General features: G+C 35.9%; 1 pseudogene; it reads left to right on the top strand.

Moving 5' to 3' along the window:
- Window positions 1-6661: 6661 nt before the first annotated feature.
- On the top strand, window positions 6662-12120 carry LOC112028241 (2-hydroxyisoflavanone dehydratase-like; annotated as a pseudogene).
- Window positions 12121-12590: the final 470 nt, after the last annotated feature.

Here is a 12590-nt window from a genome sequence, read left to right as displayed (position 1 = left end):
TTGCTACACCAGTGGGCTTACCTCCTGTGACAGGGCATAAACATTAGATCAACCTCAAGGAGGGCACTCAACCAATATGTCAGAGACCATATATGTATCCTTACTATAAAAAAATCTGAGATTGAAAAGATAGTGAAGGAGTTGCTAGAGGTAGGTTCTATTCAAAATAGTCAATGCCCTTTTGCTTCACCTGTTCTTTTAGTAAGGATAGCAAATGGTTTATGTGGGTGAGTCAATCTTGTTTTTCTCTAAGGTTTCTCTATCAAAATTCTTTTTGGAAGCTCTCTACATTTTGTGGGTATAAGGGTATTTATAATAGGGTATGTAAGGAATGTGAAAAGTCATTTTTTTGCAAAACAGGGTGTTCTGGCGACTCATTCGCGACTGGGATGAGTCGCGAGTTTGAGTCGTGAACTAGCTATCAGGCCAGACTGTCCTTTTTGTCCTGTATTGCTCTAGCTATTGTGACCCTTCAACTTCCTGCATGCTTCACACATGTGGCATTTTGGCGAGTCACAGTCACGAGTCACTCATGACATTCAGTCACGAGAATCCTCCTGAATGCAAACACACTTGAATTCTTCACACTCTTTCACACACAACCTTTACATGATTCCCATCTAAATACAGTGTATCTAATTGCTGAAATACAAGCAAATTTGGCACGGAATAAAGCCAACACATGGTTGAATAAATTCAACCTTACATTTTAGAAAATAGACATTCTGAGCTTGAATTTGAACACAAATTTTGAAATTTTTCGACTCAAATCAAGAGATTAATTATCGTTTGAATATGGACCATCAAGTGACCCGTTATTCGGATTCCAACTATGTGTCGATAGAAGGGCAAAAAAATGGAAGTCTAATGTTCCGTTGACGGATTTGGTTTTAAAATATTTTTCCTATATCGCGAGATCAACCAATACAAAATCAAATTTTGGGTAAAAAAATACGTTGCTGGCAAGTTATTCACGAGACTTAATTGCTTTGAAAATGTGTTAAAAAGTGACCTTTGGTCACCGTTTTGACAATAACTTTTGAACAGTAAAGAATTCTTACATGCGGTTTAATTGTTTTAGAAAGTAGACATTCCAAAGTTAAATTTGGACACAAATTTTGAATTTTTTCAACTCAAATCAAGAGATTAATTGCCGTTTGAATATAGCTCATCGAGTGACCCGAAATTTGGATTCCAACTATGTGCCGATAGAAGGGCGAAAAAAATGGGAGTCTAACGTTCCATTGACGAATTTGGTTTTAAAATATTTTTCCTATATTGCGGGTTCAATCAACACAAAATCAAATTTTGAGTAAAAAATACGTTGGTGGCTAGTTATTCACGAGACTTAATCGGTTTGAAAATGTATTAAAAAGTGACATTCAGTCACCGTTTTGACAATATTTTTCCTATGGCCCATCGAGTTTTACCCAAAATTCTGAGTCCAACTATGTGCTGATAGGAGGGCGAAAAAATGGAAGTCCAACATTTTTTTCACAGATTTGGTTTTAAAATATTATACCTATACCATGAGAATAATCCACCCAAAATCAAACTTTTGGAAAAAAATACGTTAGTGGCTAGTTATTCACGAAACTTAATCGCTTTGAAAATATGCCGAACACCCAGAACACATGTTTTTCACACAAAAACAACTTGTAAAACATGGGTGATACAAATCACTTCCAGAAGCAAACAAAAAGAGCAAAAATCTTTTTGGCTTGATCCACATATGGTTGAGTATACACACATCACATTTGAGCATGTACAAACACACAAATGAAATAGACATTCATTGAATATTAGACTTGTGTGTTGTATGTGTGTATCAAATGTGGAATAGTCCTTAGTTCAGAGTGAGACTTCAATGATCAATTCAATCAAGTCATACACAACTAGTACTAAGTCAAGTGGTCTATCTCAATTATAGAAATGAGCATATATAATCTCCCACAACAAAAATGATCACAAAACTTTGAAACTTTTCTTTTTAGCTTCTTACAACTTCTAACTTTTGATCATATAATAACATTTACATCTCATTTTGAGATCGATACTTGAAATTTTTGATATTTCAACTTTGAGAGTAAGCCTTTGGCTTTTTGAGGCACCATACATTTCAATACAAGTCGCTTTCCTTTTTTCCTAGTCAAATACTAGTATGTGCGACGGCTTTTGTAGCTCATTATCTCTTTTTGAGATTTGACATTTGTTGAGTTATAGAGCAAAAACATAAAAAAAAAAAGGGAAGATATATAGACACAAGTCTATGCACGTATCAAGACCAACAAGACTATGACTAATCATTTATGACAAGCTTGAAGATTGATTTACAACAATCACACATAGATTTCAAGATTTTTCTCACAAAGATAGATGTACATACAAAACAAGCTAAGCTCGTAAATGCACTACGCCATTAGTACGAAGGTACTAGGCCAAAATCATATGTGATATGTGCTCAAACATATACGATCAAACTTTTTGAATTTTCAACTTTTTATGTGTTTTTGGATTTTTACACACACAAAAACAAAAGCATAAAAGTAAGATCAAATGAAAAAACAACAAAAACAATGCATATAAAGAGATGCTTGATGCATAAATGCATGACAATTAAGCATCTAATGCATGAAGAGTCCTACAAAGATCAAAAGAATTAGATCAATGACCAAAAGAGCAAAAGCTCAACCATAGGAACCCTTTCTCATCCAAGCGGAACGATTGTTTGGAATGAGTGTCTCATGAGAAGTAAGACGAGAGTTGGAAGAATGAGAACCAAAGATGTACATAGACAAGGTGGTAAGAACATCAAAAACTTTCTTCAACAACTTACCATTTTTCCCCAAATTTGGTTTTGCTTGCAAAGCACAACTTCTAAGAAGCTCAAGTTTCTCTTTTCTTTTGATTCTTTGAAGAGCTTGAAACTTAGAGCAATGAAGTGTAAAATGACCAAAGGCACCACAGTGGTGACAAACAATGTGTTTCTGTCCATTAGGCTTTTTGGGAAGGGATCTAGCAACATGGTTTTGTTCTCTCTTCAACTTGGGACATTGAGGTCTTATGTGACCGATCACACCGCAATGGTGACAAGTTGGAACAAACTTAGATCTATCCAAAACCTTAGATTGAGACTTAAATGGAGGCTTTGGCTTAAGAGCCTTTCTCTTCGCCTTTTGATTTCTTTTGTGTGGAGGAATGTACATCGATTTGTCTTTTGTGGTAGAACACACAATAGGCACACAATCGGGTACCACAACATGATTGCAACAAATATTTTCATCATTTTTAGTAATAGGTTTAGCAATCAAACACTTGGCATGCATCTTAAGAGATTCATTTTCACATTTAAGATCATCAACTAGTTTGTTAGACAAAACAAGTTTAGCATCCAAGTCCATATTCAAACATTCAAACTCCTTTAGTTTTTTAAGAGAATGTTCAACAAGTTTCTTATACTTTTCAACCAATTTGTTCGACTCATTGATCTTAGCAATCAAATCATCCTTTTCACACATAAACTTGCTTAAATTCTCATGAAACTTAGTCTTTTTCTTCAAGAGTTTAACATTTGGAATATTAACAACACCCATAAATTTATGTAACATGTCATCACAATTTTGAGGATTAACACTTATAGAGCCATTTTCACAAACACATGACATGCTACAATCAACAACATCCATAGAAGCATACAAAGCACTATCCATGGCAATACACACAAGGGGTCAAGGATCACACTTAGGTAATGAAACTAATACAAGTGTACCAGCTCTGATACCAATTGAAAGCTTGGATTTGTGTGAAACACAAGAGCTTGTTTAGACCCCCAATTAAAAGATTACGGCAAGATTGCTTTTACTCTTACTTAATCAAAGTGCGGAAAGAAGAGTAAATGCGAGCAATGAACCGATACTACTCTAGTGCATAAACATGAACAACAAACAATAAACATAAAGTAGAAGAGTAAGGGAAGAAAGATGCAAACACAAGATAACATCGAGACGTGTTATTGAAGAGGAAACCGAAGAACTCGGCAAAAAACCTCTCCGCCGCCCTCCAAGCGGTAAATCGATCCACTAGACAATAAGTTGGGATACACAAATAGCAAGAGATCCTTCAAGCTTAATCTACCCAGTGCACCTAAGCCCTCAAAATTCCTACTCCAACAAGGCTTCTCGGAACCGTGACTTGTCTAACTTTCCAGATCCCGCAATGTGCCCGATTGCATCTGCTAAAGCTTGGCTTCTTCAAATGCTTCCCAGTAGCACCAAAAACTCACTTGACACTCAGATTGTGTGTGGTAAGTGTTTGAGCTATCAACCTTTCAAGGATATGGATATGGATATGGAGAGGTAGGAGTATGAGGAAAACCACAATGGATTGTGTAGAGGATTGTGGGTATGACAATCTCTATCTCTCAAAGGTTGTGGCTAGGGTTTTCTCTCTGAAAAGCACTCCTCTCAATATGTGGGTAATAAATAGCAAAATAGAATGTTTCGCGGGTGTCTCACGGGAAGGCCTTACTCGCGAAATTCTTGCGAAAACCAGCTATCACCATCTGTCATAACTCTTCGCATTCCAGTCATGTGCTGAGCACATGGCTTCACTTCGTGGGAAGGCTTCTCGCGAGATACCCGCGAAAACTCCTTTGATCTTCAATGTTGCCTTGAGTCTTCACACTTTCTCTCACACACAACCCTTACACAGAAATCCCACATAAAATACAGGGTACATATGATTGAACTAAATTACAATCAAATTTGGCACGGAATTAAAGCCAACACAAAATAGTTGTAAATAACAACTTTATAGGCACCTTGAGATGATGAAGAAGGTTCAAAATGAAATGAGAGAGATTGTTGGCAACAAAAAAGACATAACTAAGGATGATTTGGTTAAAATGCATTACTTGAAGGCAATAATCAAAGAGACACTTCGTTTCCATCCATCTATTCCGCTGTTAGTTCGTTGACAATCAATTCAAGATGCGAAAATACATGGCTATGATATTGCAGCTGGCACACAACACAAGTTATTATCAATGCATGGGCAATTAGAAGAGACCCTACGTTGTGGGATAAACCAGAGGAGTTTCAGCCAGAAAAGTTCTTAACTTCTTCTATAGATTTTAAAGGACATGACTTCCAATTGATCCCATTTGGAGCTAGAAGGAGGGGCTGCCTTAGAATTTCCTTTGTCATAACCGCTATCGAGCTTGTTTTGGCAAATCTTGTGCACAACTTTGAATGGACATTGCCTGATGGAGCAATAGGAAAGGATTTGGACATGAGGGAATCTACTGGTCTAAGAATTCATAGAAAATTTCTTATTATGGCAATTGCAACTCCATATTTTGGCTAGTATATATAGACACAATACATATTGCTATTAGTAGTAGAAGAATCTCCCAAGTCAAGTTAAGTTTTGGGTAGAAAGATTTACAATTGGTCAGTTTGAATTTCCACTACAAGAAAAATGACATTTAGTATCTACTTTTAAAAATAAAAAGTTTATGCAAAAAGGGTTTTTTTTTTTTTTTTTGGATTCAATCAAATAATTTCCACTTAGTGATGTGATAAATTATGAGTGACAATTTGTGTTTGTATGTCGGATTCATGTCGTGTAGACTAATGAGCAACACCACACTCATGTCGTGTTCGTAAGTCGTGTCAAATTTTACCACCCTTACCTATGATAAATTGTGAGACCTAAAATCTTCATGTCAAACTTTTAAGTTGACATGAAAAATAAATTATTTTGGTACCAACTAATATCTTTTCCATATCTTGGCTTGACATGCCAAGGGTATTGATAACTATGTAACTTGGATAGAGGAAAATCCTCATATACTTTAGGCTACTTTAGCTTTGGATGCCGTGTATTTCTCTGAAGCATAGTTTTAAAAACCGGACCGAACCGGCCGGTTCGACCGTAAATCGGCTAGTAATCAGGTCCGGTTATGACAAATAACCGAAAAAGAGCTAAAAACTGGAAATAGTTGGAATCTGCCCGGTTCAACCGTAAAACTGGAAACCGGTATGGTTGAATCGGTTTTGTAAAATTGCTGAAAGAGATCTGCAATGGAGCTTTTTTTGTAGTAAAAATCTTTTTTTTTTTCCCTCAAATCTATTGATGGTGAGGACAGATTTTTGCAATAAAGTCTTTTTTCTTAAGATTGGCTATGCTTGAGAGAGAGAAAATGAATGAATATTCATGCTTAGCGTTGAAATTAGCATTTTGGAGTGGTATATACAGATCTTCAGTGAAAAAGAGAAAAATGAGAGGAACTGATGATGGTATTGCAGAGATAAATAATAGATCTAACTTCCTGAGATAGAGAGGAGGATAATGATTTTGTGGAGGCCAAAAGACTAGAAAAATAAAGAGTCTTTGATGGTAAGTAAAGTGGGGAGTGCTGGAGTGGGAGAAAATTCAGCATATTTTGGAAACATGCAATACCTTCTCCCGGAGTGGAGTGCTAGATTTACGAGATGTATTAGAAAAATAAAAATAAAAAGAATAAAAAAAGAGTAAACTTGTGATTAAGAGTGGTGGAATGGGAAAGTGGATTGTTAAAGAGTCATAACTCATAAGTCAGTGACTTGTCTAGTCATCTGACTTTGGGTGTTTTTTTTTTTTTTTTTTTTTTTTTCATTATTTTAAAAAAAAACTCTGATTTAAAAAAAAAAAAAAAAAAAAACCCTATAATACATAAAACCCAATAATACAAAAAACTAAATTCTGATTTTCTATTTCTCCCGTTCCCCTTCTCCTTCCCCGTTCCACTTCTCTGTCATAAAAAACCTCTGTTTCTCTTCAAAACAAAAAACCCGATAATGACTTTCTTCTCCATTGTTTCACAAACATGAGAACAACGACTACACAATGCACTCGGCAGAGAGGCTCCACAGCACCATTGAGATCTATGGCGGATTGACCCAAGAGACAACTCTCCACTTCCACCCATTTGCACGGATGGGTTTGCTCGAAGCGTCTCTCTCTCTCTTTGGAACATTGGTAATTCAGGTTTTTCTCTCTCACTCTTTGGGTTTTCAATTTTGGTAGATATATAGATTCAAATTGCTTCTTAAATTCTTCCACTCCTACTTAGGGTTTTGGTTTTAGGTTTTTGAATTTCTTGATTAGTTTATTTTTATGATTAATCGATGGGCAGTCCTAACCATTTAATTTGTTTACATAGGTTGTTGAAATTAAACATCTGTTAGCATCCACCTCTTTTTTCTTTCAAACCCACTTAGGGTTTTAATTGTAATATATTTGATTAGATAGTTGCAGATAGTTACTGTAGCTGCCTTGGTGTTTGTACAAATTTGCTTAAAAAATAATGGAGTAACCTAAGAGTTTCATAGATTAGAAAACCTCATGAGCACATTCTTTCAGTGTACGCTGCTGTACACATCATGCCTTCAAATATGCAAGCTTAGTTTCAACCTAAAAACGAGAATATTAGAAGGGGGAATTGTTTTTGGAACCTAAAAATTTTGGAACAGACAGAAAATAAATCTATTACTATTGTTATTTAGATGAATCTAGAAAAGTACTTCGGACAGCATCAATGAAACAAGATGCAGGAAGTGGCAGGAAATGAGGACATCAAAGCAAAGTTGTTGCTACCCAAACATTGGGAAGCCTTCTGCAGATTTTGGCATTCATGGGCTTTGGCCTAATTACAATAGCAAATTTATATGAAACAAAATACAGGGTGCACTAATCTACAGTAAAAGAGCAAGAATTTGTTCAGGGTGAGGATATGCCCATGGGCATTGTTAAATAATAAATAATAATCTCCATTAAGTGAAAATATGTCTGAATAGGCACAAAGCATCCAGAAATGGGTGAAGTTTGTAGTGCTTGCCACATAGGATTAGATTAGATAGTTGCAGATAGTTTCTGTAGCTGTCTTGGTGTTTGTACAGAGTTACTTTAGTTGTTTTTCTACAAATCAAATAGCTGTCCAAGAGAAGGTATAAGTAGGATTTCGTAGAAGTTTTTTGTTATTTCTGTAATTCTATCCAATAACAAGCCATTAATGAATTTGGGTTCTAGAGTAACCTAAGAGTTTCAGCTAGGGGCTAAAACTTATTGACTATTGGTCCATTCAAAAAAATAATGGAGTTTTTCTGCAATTTTGTTTTAGGATTATTTGGTTTACTCTTTAATATAATTGAGATTTCGGCATTACATTCCTAGGTTGGAGTTATCAGTTTAAAGTGAACATATTCAATATGGAAAAGCACTTGATGTTAACATCTTTAAGCTAGCAACAACATAGTACAATGTTGTTTGCTTCTACTTCTAACAGAGAGTAACTCGCTCAAAAATTATTATTAGTCATTCTAGAAATGGAGTTATTAGTTAAAGAATTTAAGTTAGCACTGAACTTTGAATGAGTTGAAACATGATGCAAGAATGAGCTTTTGGTATGAAATTTGGTGTGACAACATCTCTTATACTGAATCTAACCATGTAATTATGTATTTTACTGCCAAAAAGAGTACAAAACTTGAACCTTCTTTTGGATTGGTGTTTGTACTTCAATTTTGTTAACAATTTTACTAAATATTTTGTAAAAAAAATATATTCTTTTTGGTTGGGAATGCTTAGGGGTTTCAAGTTAGAGTGAGTTCAAGGATGTGCAAATGCAGGAGCCAATGTGGGAAAGACAACATGAACATATGCTAGTTACATGAAACTTTTCCTTCTAATTTCAATTGGGTATTTTTTTTGTGCTCCCTATTTTATTTTTCTTTTTGATAAACTTATTTTTAGGTTTAGAAAATGTCTTCCAGGAATCAATTTCGTGAAATTAATAGTAGGTTACTATTAGAGTTCAAATTACCACTAATAAGTCTAATTGTTTTTAATATACTTTTAGGCTTTTAATTCTGACCTTCACAGTGTGTTCCACTCATGATTTGCATGTTCTAAATTGCAGAGAATGATGAGCTACTATTGCATTATGGTTGCATCAATCAAGTGTTGCTACTGTAGTTAATGTTGAAATACTCATTGACATACTGTAATGATTAATTAGTATATAAATATATATAAAGGGCATTTGTAAATTTAGTTATTGTTTAAATACTTATATATATTTATAAGTACATATATTTGCAATTTCTTAGATTTTCTTAGATGATTCACCAATCACATTCTGTTGTAAATGCCTTATCAACTTCTGCCATGATTAATTAGGTGTTTGTTTGGTCTTTCTTTTTTGCCGAATGGATGTTTGGTCAATGAATTATATTTCTGTCTCATGTATCATATAGTTTGTGGTACATGTCATGGGATAAAGTTAGAGAGATATATAAGAAATACAACAATGTAATTGGCAGAACTTAGAAATACACATTAACAGTAACAAAGGAGCCCCAACATAGGAAACAAAACACATTTTATCCTACGCAACACAAAACTAAATGAAATTATATTGAGTTCAAGTCTGAGACAGAGTTGGCAGTATATGAAAATTGGGAAAGAAAAAGAGAAGATTGTATGTAATATTAGATAATCTTCTAACTCATATTTAATAGCTTTCCTGTGTGTAACACGGGTTAGCAACTAATATTTATATAAACTACAAGATGAAACTTGCATACTAAATAGTTTATTCTTCGTCAAATATTACTGACACAAAAAGAAAGGCGATAAATATGGAGAAAAAAACACTTTTTCTAATTTTTATATTTTCTTAATATAAGTTATTAAAATTCAATTTTTAAACAAAAATTATTTTAATATTTTAATAATATTAATTATGAATGTCATCGATTCCGTTCTAGTTGAATAAAAAAATCGATAATTAGTCTTTTTTTCAGTTCTTTGTCCGTTCTGGTTTTTAAAAGTCGTGCATACCGACTTGCTTTTCGTTATCACTTTTATTGGTCTGGTTGTCAATTATGCCAACATTAAAAAAATAAGCGGATGAGAATAAATTTTGAAGATTTATCACAAAGTCTTCTATATCTTCCTTTTGCAAGCTCAGGTTAATAGTTCCACTCTCTCACTTTCTCAACCAAAGGCTGCAATGACTTCCACCACCACCAAAGAAGTACCCATAGAGCTTCTTCCTTTTATCCGGGTCTACAAGAACGGCTCAGTGGAACGCCTCAAAGACACCCCTATTGTTCCACCATCACCTGATCAAGACCCAGAAACCGGAGTCTCATCCAAAGAAATAACCATTTCAGAGAACCCTTCCATCTCAGCTCGCCTTTAACTCCCAAAACTCACTGCTCACAACCAGAACCAAAAGCTCCCCATCTTAGTTTACTTCCACGGCGGCGGTTTTTTCCTAGAATCCGCCTTCTCAAGCCTCTACCACCGCTACCTCAACAACTTAGTCTCCCAAGTCCATGTTCTCACTATCTCGGTCGAGTACAGACTTGCACCAGAGCACCTTCTTCCAGCTGCTTATGAAGACTGCTGGGCTGCACTTCAATGGGTTGCCTCTCACTCAGCTGGTAACGGTAAAGAGCCGTGGTTAATCAATAACGGTGACTTTGAAAGAATATTTACAGGCGGTGACAGTGCTGGTGCCAATATAGTACATAACATGGCTATCAGAGCTGGGATTGAGAGCTTGGCTTTTGGTGCTAAAATTTTAGGTGCTTATCTTGCCCACTCTTATTTTTGGAGTTCTAAGCCAATTGGGGCAGAGCCTAAGGAAGGACACGAGAAGAGCTTGCCGTATTTATTTTGGAACTTTTGTGTATCCCTCAGTAACTGGTGGTGTTGACAATCCAATGGTTAATCCAGAAGGGCCAGGTGCACCGAGCTTGGCTGAGCTGGGGTGTGATCGGATGCTTGTGTGTGTGGCTGGGAAGGATTTGATGAAGGACAGAGGTGTTTGGTATTTTGATATGGTAAGGAAGAGTGGGTGGAAAGGAGAAGTAGAATTGTTTGAAGTGGAGGAAGAAGATCATATTTTCCATATCCGCAATATTGAGACACAGAATTCTAAGGCTATGGTCAATCGCTTGGCTTCTTTTGTCTTCGAGTAAAACTATTTTCTGGCACATTATACTAGGAATATTCCTAGTATAATGCTGCTTGTCAGCAAGGAATAATAATTATAGTGGTAGTAGATGCTTCCTGATGAATCTTGATTAGTCCCACTCTCCCACTTGCTTCCTACCAAACTTATGTTGTTTGGTTGAGGATTCCTTTGTATTGCAGGCGTAGCAGTAGCTGTGCTGCTATGCCTTAGTTTTTCTGTCTCCTTTCTTTTCTTTTATCGTATTCCACTTTACCAAAAAAAAAAAAATGTTTGATTTTTTTTTTTTTTTAAGAAGAACTTTGAATACTTTTATAATAAAATTAAGGACAAAACTTAGGTACAGTACCTTAGGTGCTGTACCTTAGGTTCCCCTCTTAAAATTCAGTCATGTGGTTACTTAACTAAAAAATACACTTTCTTCCCATGAGAGAAAATTCACGTGGCAGAATCTTAAAAAGAGAACCTAAGGAACAGCACCTAAGTACTGTACCTAAGTCTTGCTCTAAAATTAAAATGGACATCTAGGTTTAATTGAAGTATAAAGTAAAACATTAAAAGCTAGAGAAAATTTATATTAGTTAAAAGAAGTTGGTTATTGAGTTATTTAATTTATTGTGTTGATGCTTAATTTGTTGATCATGTTTTTCGAGCTTGTTCCATATATGTCCTTATGTATCTATGCGTATACATCTTTATTTTCTCTTAGGCTGCGTTTGGTTCATTGTAAATCGAATTCTGAGTGTAAAATGAATGTAGGGGAAAATGAATTTCCATAAGAAAATTAAAATCCGGGTATTTGGGTGTGCAATGGAAAATAGTCCCGAAAACAATTTCCAGTGTTTGGTAATATTCTAAAAATGCTATTTTCCTACAAATTTTTCACATTTTCTTAGCTATTTTTTCAGCTTCCAAACAAATTTTATATCAAAAAATTCACCAGCATCCACACACCAACACCCACAGAAAACCCACCACCACACAACACAAAAATCACCAAAACACCAGCACCCACAAAAAATCCACCACTATTCACACAAAACCCACTACCACACAACAGAAAAACCACCAAAACACCACCACCCACACCACCACAAAAAAAAAAAAAAAAAAAAAAAAAAATAGAGATCAAAGAGAGAAAGATTGAGAGATTGAGGAAAGAGAGATCGGATTTCAGCGACAGTGACGATCTTCAGCGGCGGCGATGAGATCGGTCTTGGGTGGGTCGAGAACGAGATCTGGCCCTGCGGGTGAGAACGAGAACGAGATGCAAGGCTCCGATCTAGATGGCGGCGACGTTGAGGAAGAAGAGAGAAAAAAGAGGAAGCTTGGCTGGCGCGTGAGGCGATGGGGCGGCATGATCTGGGCAGTGGGGCAGCACGATCTGGGCTAGCCGGAGCTTGGATGAGGTGAGGCATGATCTGGGTTTTGGACCTGCTCGTGCTCGAGCTCTCTCTCTCTCTCCCTCCCTCTCTCTTTGTCTGTGAGTCCTAGAATTCGTTTGAAGGTAAAATGAAGGCTGCATTGGTTTTACGGCTGAAGTGGGTGATTTTACGGTCAACGTGTA

The sequence above is a fragment of the Quercus suber genome, unplaced genomic scaffold (genome assembly GCF_002906115.3).
Source record: "Quercus suber isolate HL8 unplaced genomic scaffold, Cork oak 2.0 scaffold_477, whole genome shotgun sequence".
Taxonomy (NCBI): domain Eukaryota; kingdom Viridiplantae; phylum Streptophyta; class Magnoliopsida; order Fagales; family Fagaceae; genus Quercus; species Quercus suber.
Note: the sequence above shows the minus strand (reverse complement) of the source record. Positions and strands in the feature narration are given on the sequence as shown.